Source organism: Pleurodeles waltl, chromosome 9, assembly GCF_031143425.1.
Source record: "Pleurodeles waltl isolate 20211129_DDA chromosome 9, aPleWal1.hap1.20221129, whole genome shotgun sequence".
Lineage (NCBI taxonomy): Eukaryota > Metazoa > Chordata > Amphibia > Caudata > Salamandridae > Pleurodeles > Pleurodeles waltl.
The window spans coordinates 631,004,959-631,019,424 of record NC_090448.1 but is presented as its reverse complement, the minus strand read 5'-3'; positions in this window follow the sequence as shown (position 1 = coordinate 631,019,424).

The window sequence follows — 14,466 nt, the reverse complement described above, 5'->3', positions numbered from 1 at the left end:
TGGCTGCTGTACTGCCTTCAAGTGGCCATCCAACTCAGGATTGGGCACCGCCAGTATGCAGTCCATTAGGGGGGTCAGGGCCTGACAGGCACCCCTCCCTCGTTTGAAGGCCGTCCCCAGATGGGCCTCCATGTTTTTTTGGGTCAAGCGTCTCAGGTCCTCCCACTGTTTCCTGCAGTGGGTGCTCCGCCAGCTATGGACCCCCAGTGTCAGCACGTCCTTGGCGATGGCACGCCACAGCCCTTTCTTATGATGGGCGCTGACCTGCATAGGGAACACAGACAGAACGAAACCATGAACTCAACACTCCATTCTGTAACAGAAATGGCTTACATACTGCATAGATCCCACATAAAGCCCACACAGGACCCGTACTTCTGCATACACATTGCACACAGCAAAAATACACTTTCCAAATGATACACTGCCAGCACACACATACATCTTCATAGAGCCAGGTCGCATCCAATGTACCCATAAGGTACTCACCTGTTGGACTGGAGGCCCATAAAGCTGCCCATACAAGGGTAGGACCTCATCCACAAGCTTCTCCAACTCCTCCGATATGAAGGCTGGGACCCTTTCCCCTGTAGCATGGGTCATCACGGGTTCCAGACACAGGACACAGCAGCACACGCAGTGGAGGTGTTGATCTCTAGAGGGTCAGGAATCAAGTGAAGTGGGACAGAGAAAATGGTGGTCACGTCCGCGGCGGTGAACACCGTCACCACCAGCGTTGATCATCATTGGTTTCTGTGCTCCATAGACCTCCATGTTAAATAATGAGGAGGTGCATGGTGGTGCAGACCGCATACGGGCATGACGCTATATGCTGGCGGAGTGAGGTCACTTTCACCTGTCGGTTGTCAATTCCCAATGGTGGTACTCATGGCAGACAATTTAATGTGCGTCATAGGTACAGATGGTACACACCACGACAATCCCAGTGTGCTACATACATACATACTCAGTGTACTGCTTTATTGTGTGTCCATCCTTCCTGTAGTCACACACATCTCATGGTTGGTTAACGTAGATCCCTACCACTACGGAGGAAGAGGCAAGCACCCGTGTACCGACCCCTAGTGGGCTTGGGTACACTGGAGGAACGGGATCATTATTACCTATCGTCTGGACAGGGCCACAATTACTGATTTGTGTCAACAATTGGACCCAGATCTGATTCCTGCTAGCCGTAGCACTACAACAATACCACCTGCACTACAGGTACTGTCAGTGCTCCACTTCTTGGCAAGTGGTTCCTTCCAGGTGACTGTGGGCTTGGCTGCAGGAATGTCACAGCCAATGTTTTCGATTGCACATGGAAGAGCTTTGGCTGCCTTGCTAATACTCATGGGCAGCTACATCCCATTCCCCCAGAGTGGAGATTTGCCCACGTCGAAGGCTGGATTTTACGCCATGGAACACATACCACATGTGATTGGGGCCATTAACGTGGCTCATATTGCCTTGATCCCTCCCAGGACAAATGAGCAGGTCTACAGGAGTAGGAAGAGTTACCATTCTATAAATGTCCAGATGGTGTGCCTAGCTGATCAATACATCAATCACTGCCAAGTTTCCTGGATCTGTGCATGATGCCTATGTGTTGAGGAATAGCAGCATCCCACAGGTGATGGCACAACTGCAGAGGAAGAGAGTGTGGCTCATAGGTGAGCTTGAGTCTTCACCCAATGTATGTTAATGTATGCCACCTGAAGTTGCACTCTGTGCCATTGTACATCTGTAATGTGTGCCCCTCACTACTTCCAGGTAACTCTGGCTACCCAAACCTGTCCTGGCTGTTGACACCAGTCAGGAATCCGAGGACAGGGGCAGAAATTCGTTACAATGAGGCACATGGGCGTACCAGGAGGGTTATTGAATGTACATTTGGGCTACTGAAAGCCAGTTTCCGCTGCCTTCATGTAACTGGTGGATCCCTAGACTACACCCCTAAGAAAGTCTGCCAGATAGTAGTGACTTATGCATGCTGCAGAATTTGACTCTCAGACGCCATGCACCCTACCTGCAGGGGGAGGGGGAAGACAATGTACCTGTGGCAGCAGAGGACACTGAAGACAGTGAGGAGGAGGAGGAGGAGTAGGAGGAGGAGGAGGAAGAGGAGGATATGGACAAGACACATATGATACAGCAGTACTTCCACTGACACTCAGGTAAGATTGTACTACTGTTCATTCCTCCATTTTAATTAAGTGCTGTGTGGCTGCTGTGTTGTGCCAAGCACTACCTTTACTCCTCAATTAACGGTCAGTTATGCTTTTCCTTTTTGCAGATATTGGTTTGGTCACAACTGTGTACTGATGTGATGACTACAGACTGATTACACACATTTGTTGGATGAATTGCACAGGATAATACAGTTTGAAACATTGCATATTGCATGATAAAGCACAGAAACTTCAGTTGTGTTAAAGGGTGTTTATTGTAGTGACAAAAAGGATGGGATAGTGCAATAGGGTGGGGTGATGGTGGATGAAAACGTCTGTGTAGTGGCCCAGTTGGTTTGTTGCACAGGTCCAATATCCATGGGTCCATAGGAAAAGGAGCAATGGCATTCCAAAGTGACCAAGGTGTCTCAGTGGAACACAAGTGAGCCATTCAGGAGGGGCTCACTTCCTGCTGGTGGTTTGGGTCTTTGCAACAGTCTCTGGTGGCTGTCTGGGTCGCAGGGAACGTTTGTGGGGTGGTTCTTTTACTGCAGAGGGAGGGGTGCTGGTGGCCTGTGAGTCCTGTGGCGTGTCTTCCTGTTCACTAGCTGCAGCAGAGGTGGAGGGCTGGCCAGTATACTGGCTAGTGGAAGGGGTCCGCTGTTGTGTTGTGTACTCATGCATGATGGTAGCCCTGTCACCCAGCACCCCTGCAATGGTAGCCATGTTGGCATTTAAGGCCTACAACTGCTGCATGACCTTCTGGTGGTGTACCCCCTGCAGCTGCTGGTTCTCCTGCAAGATGGTAAGTATCTGGCCCATCCTGTCCTGGGATTGTTGGTAGGCCCCCAGGACATGTGAGTGCCTCCTGGGCAGTTGGTTCCCTGGGCTGGGCCTCCCCTGGCGCATAGCTAACCTTCCACTGGCCCTGGCCCCCTGAATGGTGTTCCCTGAATGGTGTGCCCACTCCCACTTACACCAGGACTTTCATCATGTTGCCTGTGTGGTGTTGACTCGGGTCCCTATACAGGTGGGCACACAAGTGACCGACGTGTCTTGGGGACAGAGGTTTGAGGACCTTGGGTGGCTGCTGTGGTGTTGGAGTCGGATGGGGGGGCTGTGGTGTACTGACTGTGTGATGTGGAAGCCGACTGACCAGTGGTGCCGGATGGGCCAGGGAGATCATCAGGGTTGGGACATCCGGAGTTGCTGTCATCACTAAGGGCATCTTCTAGTGGGGGAATGGGTTGCCGTGGCCATGCTCACCTCTGACATTGGCTGGGGTACCTGTGGACATGTGAAAGATTTGTTACAGTCATTGTCTCACATATTCAGCATCTCTTGCTTTCCCTGTGAGTTGGGTGTTGTCCTCCCACCTTTAGTTGGTATTTGCAGCTGGATTGTGGGATTGGTAGTACTACATGCTGGTCATGCATTACTGTTATGTGTGCATGCTGAGTTGGGAGGGGTGTGCTTGCAGAGGGTAGCGCATGCAGGGGTACACAATTGAGGGTGGTTATGGGGGTTGGTCACTGTATGGGATGGAGTGGGGTGAAGGGAGTCAGGGTGAGGGGGTGACATGCCATGCAGGTATCGGTGGTGGTAGGGTAGTAATGGTGACTTACCAGTGTCCAGCCCTCCAGTGATTTCAGTGAGGCTTTCAGGATGCAGGATTACCAATTCTTTCTCCTCTCATACTCTGAACTGTGGGGGATGAGGTGGGGATCAACCACCAGTCTTCATTATGGTAATTTGGTGCCAGGAGGCCACAGCACGCACCTTCCCCTGTAGGTCGTTCCACCTCTTGTGAATGTCCCCACTTGTGCTTGGATATGTTCCCACAGGGTTCACCCTTTCCACGATCCTCTTCCACAGAACCTTCTTCCTGGCAATGGATATCTGCTGGACCTGTGAATCGAACAGCTACTGCTCTACCCTGACAATTTCCTCCCCATCACCCGCAACTCCTCATCTGTAAACGAGGATTCTTCTGTGGGGACATGCCGATTGTGTGGTGGGTATAGTGTGTGTGTGTTGTGCAGAGTGTGATAGGTGTTGGGGTATAGTGTGTGGTGTGTGATGCGTGAAAGGTAAATAGGTGGCTGTGGTTTGTGTGTGCAGTTCTTGTATGATCTCTTGCTGGCAAGGTGTAGCTAGATTTTCATGTTTGCAAAGGCTTGTGGGTTGTGTGGGAGTGTGTTTTATAGTGCTGTTGGTGGGTGTGTACTGTGTGTGCATATGAGTCAAGTGTGGGTTTTTCAAACTGGCCAATGTTGGCTTCTTTTGGTGCTGGGTGCCCAATTCTACCGCAGCGGTGTGCACCGCCAATGGCTGACTGCCGTTGAGTGTCCGCTGTGGTGATTCGTGATCCATAATTTAGAGGGCAGTGTATTGATGGCGTAGCGGGGAGGGTGGTGGGTCTGACAGTTTTTCCTTCCGTTGGGTCTGGTGGAATTGTTGTTGTGGCTGGTTTCTGTCAGTTTTGTGTTTGTGTGCCATAATCTGGCGGGCGGATTGCTGCCACCGCTGCGGTCTGTTGATGGCCGTCACCAAGGTGGTCTTCGAAAAAGACCGCCAATGTCAGTTAGGCAGTGCTGAGAAACTGTGATAATTGCTTTATCCAGTTCCTTTATATGGACTGGTATTGTCTGTCTTTTGTAACTACACATATGTATTTATGGTCACAATGTGTTTCTGTTTGGTGTGATCACTAGGGACACAGAACTTTCTTTACGTCTTTTACCTATGTTTTTATGTTAGTTTTCTATGATTTTAAACAATTAAATAGGACTTTCTCCAAATGGAAAGGCTAGTTATTGAATGTCCTCTAAACATTGATAGTTTAAAGTAATTGTATTGATAACTGTAGTCACTTAAAAAAAAAGGTTAAAGTGACATAATTTGGTACAGTAATATCTTACTTTGCATTAGAAAAAAACTAAGAAATTCACTGAAATAACAAATATTAAAGGAATGTTTAGGTAGCTGAAAATGTCAGTTGAGCCATACTGTTTTAAATGAACAAATCCAATGAAATTCACCAGTTAAAGTTATCTCAAGGAACTATCACTCACGCCCTAAAGTAACTATAATTTGTGCTCCTGTCATGAATGGGTTGTCGTTAATTATGTCATTTCAGTGTTGCAGTGATGTTGTTAATGTTGTCATTGAAACATGTAGTGAGTGATGTAATATGTAAAGTCGTAAGCTTATCTTTTTTTAAAACTTTTGTTCTAGGACTCGGAACTGAGTCTCCAGTTTTAAGATGTATGCCACCTCATTGTTGTTCATGTGGTGGCAGCCAATCAGATCTCATCTTATGATCTGTCGGCTCCGGGGATCCTTCAGGGCAGGAAATATACAAATGTTTGTGGCTTAATTTCTCAAAAATTACTGAACCAATTTACACCAAATCACAAAAAGCACTCTTTCCGGACCAATGTTTAGCGTTATGCCAAACTTGGTGTAATTCCTTTTACCACTTTTAGGTATCTCTGTTCAATTTCCCTATCGAAAAATGAATGGGGAAAGCACATTTTTGGACCCCTTCTTTTTCCCAGCTCCCGCTTCACGTATCACCCCAAAACTTTCCACATAGGAGATGAGGTGGATGACACTTTAAAAGAAATGTTTTGTCAAGATTCATCAAATGGCTCCAAGGAAATAAGCAAGTATACAAAAAGTGACGGATGGATTTCTTGATTGAGTCAAATTCACTGGTAATTAATCAGGGCCACATCCCAATCCTTGCTATTTTGCACACCATGCCACCTCAGTTTGGACCTGACTACACTCAAATCACTCTTGACCCTGCTCTAATGTTAACTGTCCTGCCTGAATTGCCAAGCTGGGTCCTTCCTGAACCAGAACACAAGCAACCTAGGACCGTTTTCACTCTTGTTATGGCCTCATCAGCTGGGTATAGCTTGGTTCACGAGCATACCCATTCCGCTTGGGCAACAATTTAAAGTAAACAAAAAAGTGATGGACGGAATGCTTGAATTTATCTCAGCCATTGGTAATTGCTGGGGCCACATCACAATCCATTATTATTTTGAACACCATGCCATTTCAGTTTGGACCCAGCTGTGCGCAAACCTGTCTTGACCCTGCTCCAATGTGAACAGTCCAGCCTGAACTGCCAGTCCTAGAATTGTATTCTACTCAGCTACTTCTTATGAACCTTTACCTCACTTTTCTTACCAGCTCTTTCCACTCAGACTTTTCTGTGGTCATGACGGGTCCTGTTAACAAATTAATCAAAAACTAATGTTCACATGGAGGCTGACCAATATAGGTATGTTTTGGGGATAGTTTAGGCTTAGGGAGAGTACATCAACAGAAAAAGTAGCTATTTTAATGGAAATGTTCTAATATCTACAAGTGCTTGAATGCAAGTAAACACTGTGATCTCTGTTTTTGGGTTGTTTTTTTTAGCAATGTGGTTGTTTCATCACTTTACTGTTTAGCACAAGAGACTTCTAAATTATGGCGATATGGAGAAATGTGCTTAAATTTCAGAGGAGAAATAAACACGCCTTTTAGTGTTCTGCTGGTGTAGAAGAACAAGTTCATCATATATTTAAAGGAAGAAATCATAGAATTATGTGTTTAGTTTGTATTGTGATGATTTTTACTTGCTGCAATGTTAGGAATTGACAACCACAGTTATATAAGGTCAATGTGAAGAAAGAAAGTGTGAATTTTGTTTTGAGAAGTGTAATGCCAGTAGTGGGGAGGTGAACTAATCTGTATGTTTTTCATGGGAAAAGTTGTTTATTGGGAGTGTCTTGTTGTATAATTTCTAAGAATTATATGAAGTTGTTTAGTGAAGTTAATATAGATGAGTACTGCTAATGAGTCCCCTGCCGAGGTTTTTTTTATGCATCTTCATTGTGTAGAATGTTCCTATGTTGATGCATTAGGTATTTTTTTTAGTACCTACATATTTACAAGTCATTTTTAAATGTTTTGTTGGTTATAGGATTTCATTGTGTTTTGCATTGTTTCTTATTCCTATGCGTTCTTACTATTGATTTACGTCTGCCAAGTGTGTTCTTATGGTAGATTGTGAATATATGCTTCCGGTAGGTGCGTTTCTGCGTGCATATGACTTGGCAACAGATTAGGAAGGTGTTTTGGTTGTCAATGCTTGTGTTTTTTCCCTCACATGCAGAGGATGAGTTTGAGGCTCTGTGTTGTGTGTGCAAGATATAAGCTTAGGTTAATATGTTAAGTTGTTCATATGCAGGGCTCAGGTGAATGTGTTTGATTGATTTGCAGGCAGTGAAAAGCACAACGGGGCAGTGCAGCAGCCCCCATGGGGCCCCTGGCTCCCCGTCTCCACCAGCCTTTGCATGGCGTTGGAACCACAATGCAAAGGCTGGCAGACATAGGGGTCGTAATTCCAAGGGCAGCGCTGCCTGCAGCGCTGCCCTGGTGGATAAAGACCATCAGCACCGCCAGGCTGTCGACCAGCGGCAACCTGGCAGTGCCGGCGGGTGGACCGAGGCGCTTTCGCCATGGTCAAAACGGGGAGGCGGATTGTAGCGCTTTATGTTTTTAGATAGGAGTGCTTTGTTCTTTTTGTTGTTTGTTAAAGGAATGAGATGTCTTTTATACTGTCTCTGTCTCCGGTCCCTTTCTTGTCTGGATGCCATTGTCTTTGTTCTGGTTCCCTGTGTAATTTCATGTAGCTACTTGAGAGTCTGTCTGTCATTTGGAACGCATAAAAGTTACCCAGTACTGGAGTGATAACATCACACTCCTTGAGGGGCACCAACTCATATGCTTGACTGCCTTACTTTTGTACTGACATACATGGCAATCCATATTTGAAAATCTGTCTCCCTCCAGTGATCTGAACCTGTGGCCTTCCGCCTTCATATGTAACATAGGCTCAATCAATGCATTGGAATGCTTTTTGTGTGTCAATGATAAACCAGACGAGGCAAACCAACTTGACTCTAGAGCCTTCAGTTGTAATAATTAATTTTGTGACATTACCCTGGGATTTCTGCCACTGATAAACACAGTCTGGTTGGCATTACTAAGAAGGGGTAAGACAGCCAATGAGGAGAGCACCATCCTGAATCAATACTAAGCTTGATTGATGTGTGAGGCAATCCTCTAGACTTTTCTCAGGTTTAGGTATGTGTGGGGATGGACATGATCATTGATGCATTAGTTTGAGCTTGTCTTCAAAAGAACGAAGCGTATAAGGTTATGCACCTGAAGGCATCTCCAAGAATCTTTTATAAACAAGGCAAAAAGCCATCCAGATTCATTGCCTTACCATTAAAGTACAGCTTAGTAATAGCTCTGACAATCACCTTTGGGGTGAAAAGGCTCACACGTTTTCTAGCCACTGTAGGCTAAATTAATGGGAGATTTAGACCTCTAGCTTATAACTCAAAATCATAGCTCCAACTTTGGAGATGCAGTGCCTAGTTTGATTAATTTTAAATTTATCTGCAAGTGCTCTATTAACTCAATCCCTTTTATAGTAGTGTAACAAACGTCTTTGAATATTCATCTATCAATGCTTCAAGATTATTCATGATTTTATAGAATTGTTTAAATATTGAAACAGACTCAGTTCTTTTGCTTCTTATGCATTCACACAAATGTGAACTCCACGTTAAGCATTTTGGTATTCTACGTTTCCTACAAGGAAGAGCTAAATGCCATAAATGTGACAGTGTTTGGCATGGTTTCCTATGGTGCATTTTCTGGCAGGTTATCCTGATCATTAAGTAAGATAGTTTTTTTCAACTTCCCGAGCAGAATTATTTTTTAATTAAGTGACAGGACCTACCTAACTGGGGCATGATCAGGGTGTTTTGTGAAATGCATCTGAGTTTGTGATATTCCAGTAGGATAATGTCTCAGATATAGAATCAGCATGAGTAGCTTTTATACATAAAGACATAGAATGAGCAACCACTTTATTTTTTTGTGCTAATAATGTAAGATGTAAATCAACTTCAGATATAGCCCATACATTGGGGATTTCTTTACTGGAATGGCAGCTGTGATTATCAGATGCAACCTGACTGTTAGGCCAAGAGTCAAAGATATATTTCATTTCCCGTCTGACACTAACTTCCCCCTGGTTACTTCTGCCAGTAGATTAAAGAGGGTTGAAAAAACATAATATGTAGCTTCATTAGGGCCCTACACAGAACATCTCACATCTATCCTTATGGGTTAAATGAGACCTGTAACCCACAACATGACCACAGTAAGCGTGGTGTGTAGCTTCTTAAAGTGGATGTTTACTTTGCTAGCAAATTTAATTCAGGTACACAACCGTGATCAGAGGTATAATAACACTGATGCTGGGCATCCTCTCAAAGTAATAAAGTTGGCAAATGACTGAATGCCCGCCCATCACCCTGCCACGCAGCCATGAACAGAACCTCCCAATCTTAAGCATGAACCACACATTAGTTGAGCATCATTTTTTTCTCATTTTAACTGTTCTTTCTCCTCACTTTCCACTTCTTCCTGCTAGCAACCCTCTCTCCCCCAACGCGTTTCCCCAGGTAAACTCCAGTGCCCAAATCTTCTCCCTTAACAACTTCCGTGTCCGACTGAGAGCTCAGCAACAACGCCCCCACGTCTCTCCCTTCCTGCAGGGAGTAAGGTCAGAAATAATGCATCAGAAACCCGAGGACTCTGCTAATAGTAAGAGCACCTCAGCATCAATCGGCGTGATATATAACAAAGTATGCTTGTCATTCTATGGGAACGTTCAGCCAGCTTCATTTTTTTCTGCCACCTCTGCACATGATTTATATTTTCCCCTGACGCGCTTTTTCTGGGCGTACTAATCACAGACAGATAGATTCGTGAGTCATTCAAGTCATCTGGCAATTCGTTGTCATCCTGATCAGAGATGGCATGTTTGAGAATCTTCAAGGCTTCATTCTCTGAGGTCGCAGCACCATTTTTGTAATTAAACAAAGGAACTCTGATGGGAGACCATGTTCCAGATTGCATTTTGTAACTTCTACTTTCGTGCATTTGCTCCTCCTGTGGGGGAAGGTATTTGAGAGAGTTCTCTGAATGCAAAGTGAGAGTATTTATGTGACAATCATGCTGGCTTCTGGGGGTGTGTTGGAAGGAAAGCTGTATGATGGCATTTTTTAGCATGCAACAAAATTTAAATGTCTGTATATAAATTGCAGTTATTCCAGAATATATCTGTATTAGGAAAGCACACATGAAGCACGGTTTTGGTAATTCTGAATTGTGGTGGAAACAAAATTGTAATACCATATATAAAAATCAGTACACTAGGTGATGCCAGATCAACACGTTTGTTTTTGCGTTGTATACTTTTATCAGTAACACTGTATGTTTGTGCAAATGTAATGGTTATTTCAATTGGAAATATGTTGTCTGAAATGGCAGAGATCTACCTCACATGCATACACCGCTTTACCCCACTGCACTTTACTCTGCACCACTCCACACTGTGTCACTGCACTGTTCTCTGCAACACTCCACTCTGTGCCACTTCACTCCTCCTCACTACTCTACACTCTGCACCACTCTTCTGTATGCCAAAGCACTCTACTCCACTCTGCTCTACGATGCACCACTCCACTGTTCACCACTCCACTGTACACCACTCCACTGTACACCACTCCAGTTTAGGCCACTCCACTCTACTCTGCACCACTCTACTCTGCACCACTTCACTCTGCAACACTGCTGTGTTTGTCACTGCACTCTGTGCCAATACCCTCTACTCTGTACCACTCTGCTCTACAACAGTTTATTATATGCCAATACACTCTACGCCACACTAATCTCTCCTGCACCACTTCACTCAGCGCCACTGCCCTCTATGCCTCCCTACACCCCTGCACTTTACCCTGCACAACTCCCCTCAACCTCTCATCACTCCACTGTACTCGGAAACAATCTATTCTGCGCCACTGCAATCTACCCTGTACCACTCCACTCTGGCTACTCTGCTCTACGCCACTCTACTGTATGCCACTGCACTTTACTCTAACCATTGCACTCTACATCACTGCTCTTCACACCAGTGCACTCTAAACCACTTTACTCAAAACTAGTGCACTCTATGCCAGTCTACTCTGCACCACTGCAATCTGCGCCACTATACTCTACTGGCAATACTTTACTTTACAGCATTGCACTCTATGCCACTCTACACTACTGTACTCTACGTCACGGCACTCTACGCCACTCTATTCAACTCTCCACCACTGTACTCTATGCCACTGCTCTTTACGCCACTATACTCTGAACCACTGCATTCAATGCCAATGCACTGTATACAACTACACTTTACGCCACTACATTCTATGCCACCAAACTCTACACCGCTCTACTCTACTGTGCACCACTGTACTCTATGCCAATGCACTCTACCCCACTCTACAGTACTATGTACCACTGCACTCTTCACCACTGCACTCTACACCCTCTAGTCTAGGCCACTCCACTGTGTTCTACACCACTCCACTCTACGACACACCACTTTATGCCATTCCACTCTGCAACACTGCACTTTCTGCCACTGCACTCTGCAGCAATGCACTCTGTCCTGTACCACTCCACTCTACCTTGCATCAATCAAAGCCAATTTGATTTACTCAATCACACCATTGCACTCTTTGCTAATCTATCCACTCTACAACACTGCACTCTACTCTGCTTCACTCTACTCATTAATGCACCATTCTACTCTACACCACTGTGCTCTGTGCCTTTCAAGTCTAAGCCACAGCACTCCCCACCACTCAGTCTACACCTCTTTACTCAAAACCAAGGCACTCTTGCAAACTACTCTGCACAGCTGAACTCTATTCTGTTATACTCTACAACACTACTCTATCCCTCTCTACTCTACACTACTGCACACTACACTCTTCTCCATTACTCTCTGTGCCACTCTATTCTACTCTGCACTGCTGTAGTCTGCGCCATTGCTCTCTGCACCACTCTACTCTAAACCGCACTTTGTGCTCTGCGACACTCTACAAGACTGCGCTCTCTGCCACTGAACTCTATGCCAATCTACTCTGCACCACTGCACTCCACGCCACTCTACTCAGCTCTACACCACTCAACTCAAAGCCACTGTAGTGCACTCTGCACCAATTTACTCTACTCCACTATATTCTATCAACTCTACTCTGCACATTCTACGCAATCCTACTCTGCATCATTTCACTCACTCTAATCTATTCTGCACCACTGCACTCCATGCCACTCTACTCTACACCTCTGCACTCTAGCCTGCACCACTCCACTCTACCATGCACCACTCCACTGTATGCCACTTCACTGCAGTCGGACACAATCTGCTCTATGCCACTGCACTCTATACCACTGCACTCTATGCCGCTCTAATCCATCTATGCCACTGCACTCCACTCCACGCCAGTCCACTCTATGACACTCTACTCCACTCTACGCCACCTCACTCTAGGACACTCTATGCCAATCTGCCCTACCCACTACTCCCCTCTATGCCGCTCCACTCTACAACAATCTACTCTGCTCTGTGTCACTCTACTCTAGAACACTCTACTCCAGTCAAGAGCGTCAATGCCACTCCAGTATGTTCTACACCACTCCACTCTATGACACTCTACTCAACTCTATGACTCTTTACTCCACCCTAGAACCACTCAACTCTATGATACTCTACCCCACTCTACACCCTTCCACTCTATGACACTCTACTCCCTCCACAACACTATGCCACACCACACTACACAGCTCTATGACACTATGACACTCTGTGCCACTTCACTACACTCCATTGTACGCCACAACACTTCACTTTACAACACTCCACTCCATGCCACTCTCCTTTATGGGACTAACATTTAGCCATGCTGAACAACAGCCATGCTGGTGTTCACCACGGTTAAAACATACTGGCAAAGCCTATAGCTTTTGCATAGGCGAGACCTATTGCCTTTGTCAATGCTTCTATTGGTAGTCTATTCTCTTTTCCTCTCTCACACTCTCTTTTTTCTTTGCTACCACCACTGTGGGAGTAAGTGACTCAAGGGCTGCTTTCTTCTCCAAAATGCCAAAAAAATCGAGGACAGTCACCGTTTATTTACCGTTCAGTTGCTGGTCCCCCAAAGGTACTCCATGCTGGGAAATGGAGCCCCTGCATCTCCTGCCTCAACGTCCCCTCTTGAGGTAGCCGTGTGGCTCCTGCTACAGATCTTAAGGGGGGGGGATAGTGTGAGCAATAGTTTGAGATTTTGCCATTTTTTTGTAAAGGAGCACATTAATCAATAGAATACATTACGTCAAGGATACGCATTGTGTTAATTGGCACCAGGCATCTAACAAGATAGAATTTATGATTTTGGAAAAACAAAAAAATATAAGAATTTAAAAAACAATATGGAAGGCTACCAAAGAAGGTTGGGGAAAGATACATGCTGAAGTTTGTACCTTTAAACATCTATTTGCAGTACACCCTTTTTGGTTTGAGGACCATGAATGTAAATACAAATGGTTCCTTTTAGAACATTAGAGGAAGAGTTTTCCAGGGACTGAAGCAGACGGACACAAGAGGAATTGTATATTAATATGGATCGAGCAGACCAGCAACTGTGTACAAATTTAAAATAACTGGCTACTCCCCTGACTACTGGCAATAATGCAGTGGGAGATGGCAAACTAGCATTCCAGGTTGGTCAACAAGGAAACAGAACAGTTTTTGAACACAGAATGTTTACTGCAGGGTCTGGATGACCTGGGATCTGACAAGTTATCAGTTGTGCGATCTCTGACAGCAGGGATGTTGGAAAGCAACATGCAGGCTCATCAACCACAATACTCCATTCAAACTGGCAGGAGGATTGTGGAAAGAGACTGTAAATGTGCCTCTACCTTTCCCCCACAAAGTCATTATGCCCATTTGTAAGAAATCTCAAAAGTTCTGCCGAATGAATAAACCTGCTTGTAAATACTGTACTGTTGGGCTTTGGTCATGCAAAGTGTACTCACTGTTAACCCCAAATTCTGCAATTGGTATCCCCAAAAGTCAATAAAGTTGATTGTAAGGCACACACCTCATCATACCTCAGGCCTTCCACAATGCACACTCTGCGTAGCTGCGCACTTGAACTCAGTCAACCACTATTGTGATGATCACTGTAATGCGCTTGAACAGCATCTGTAAGGGGAATAAGCATAAGAAATGTATAGAAAAAGACGGACAGAGGACAAAGGAGTAAGTGACAATGGACACAAACTGAACAAGATAGAGAATGAGTGCAAT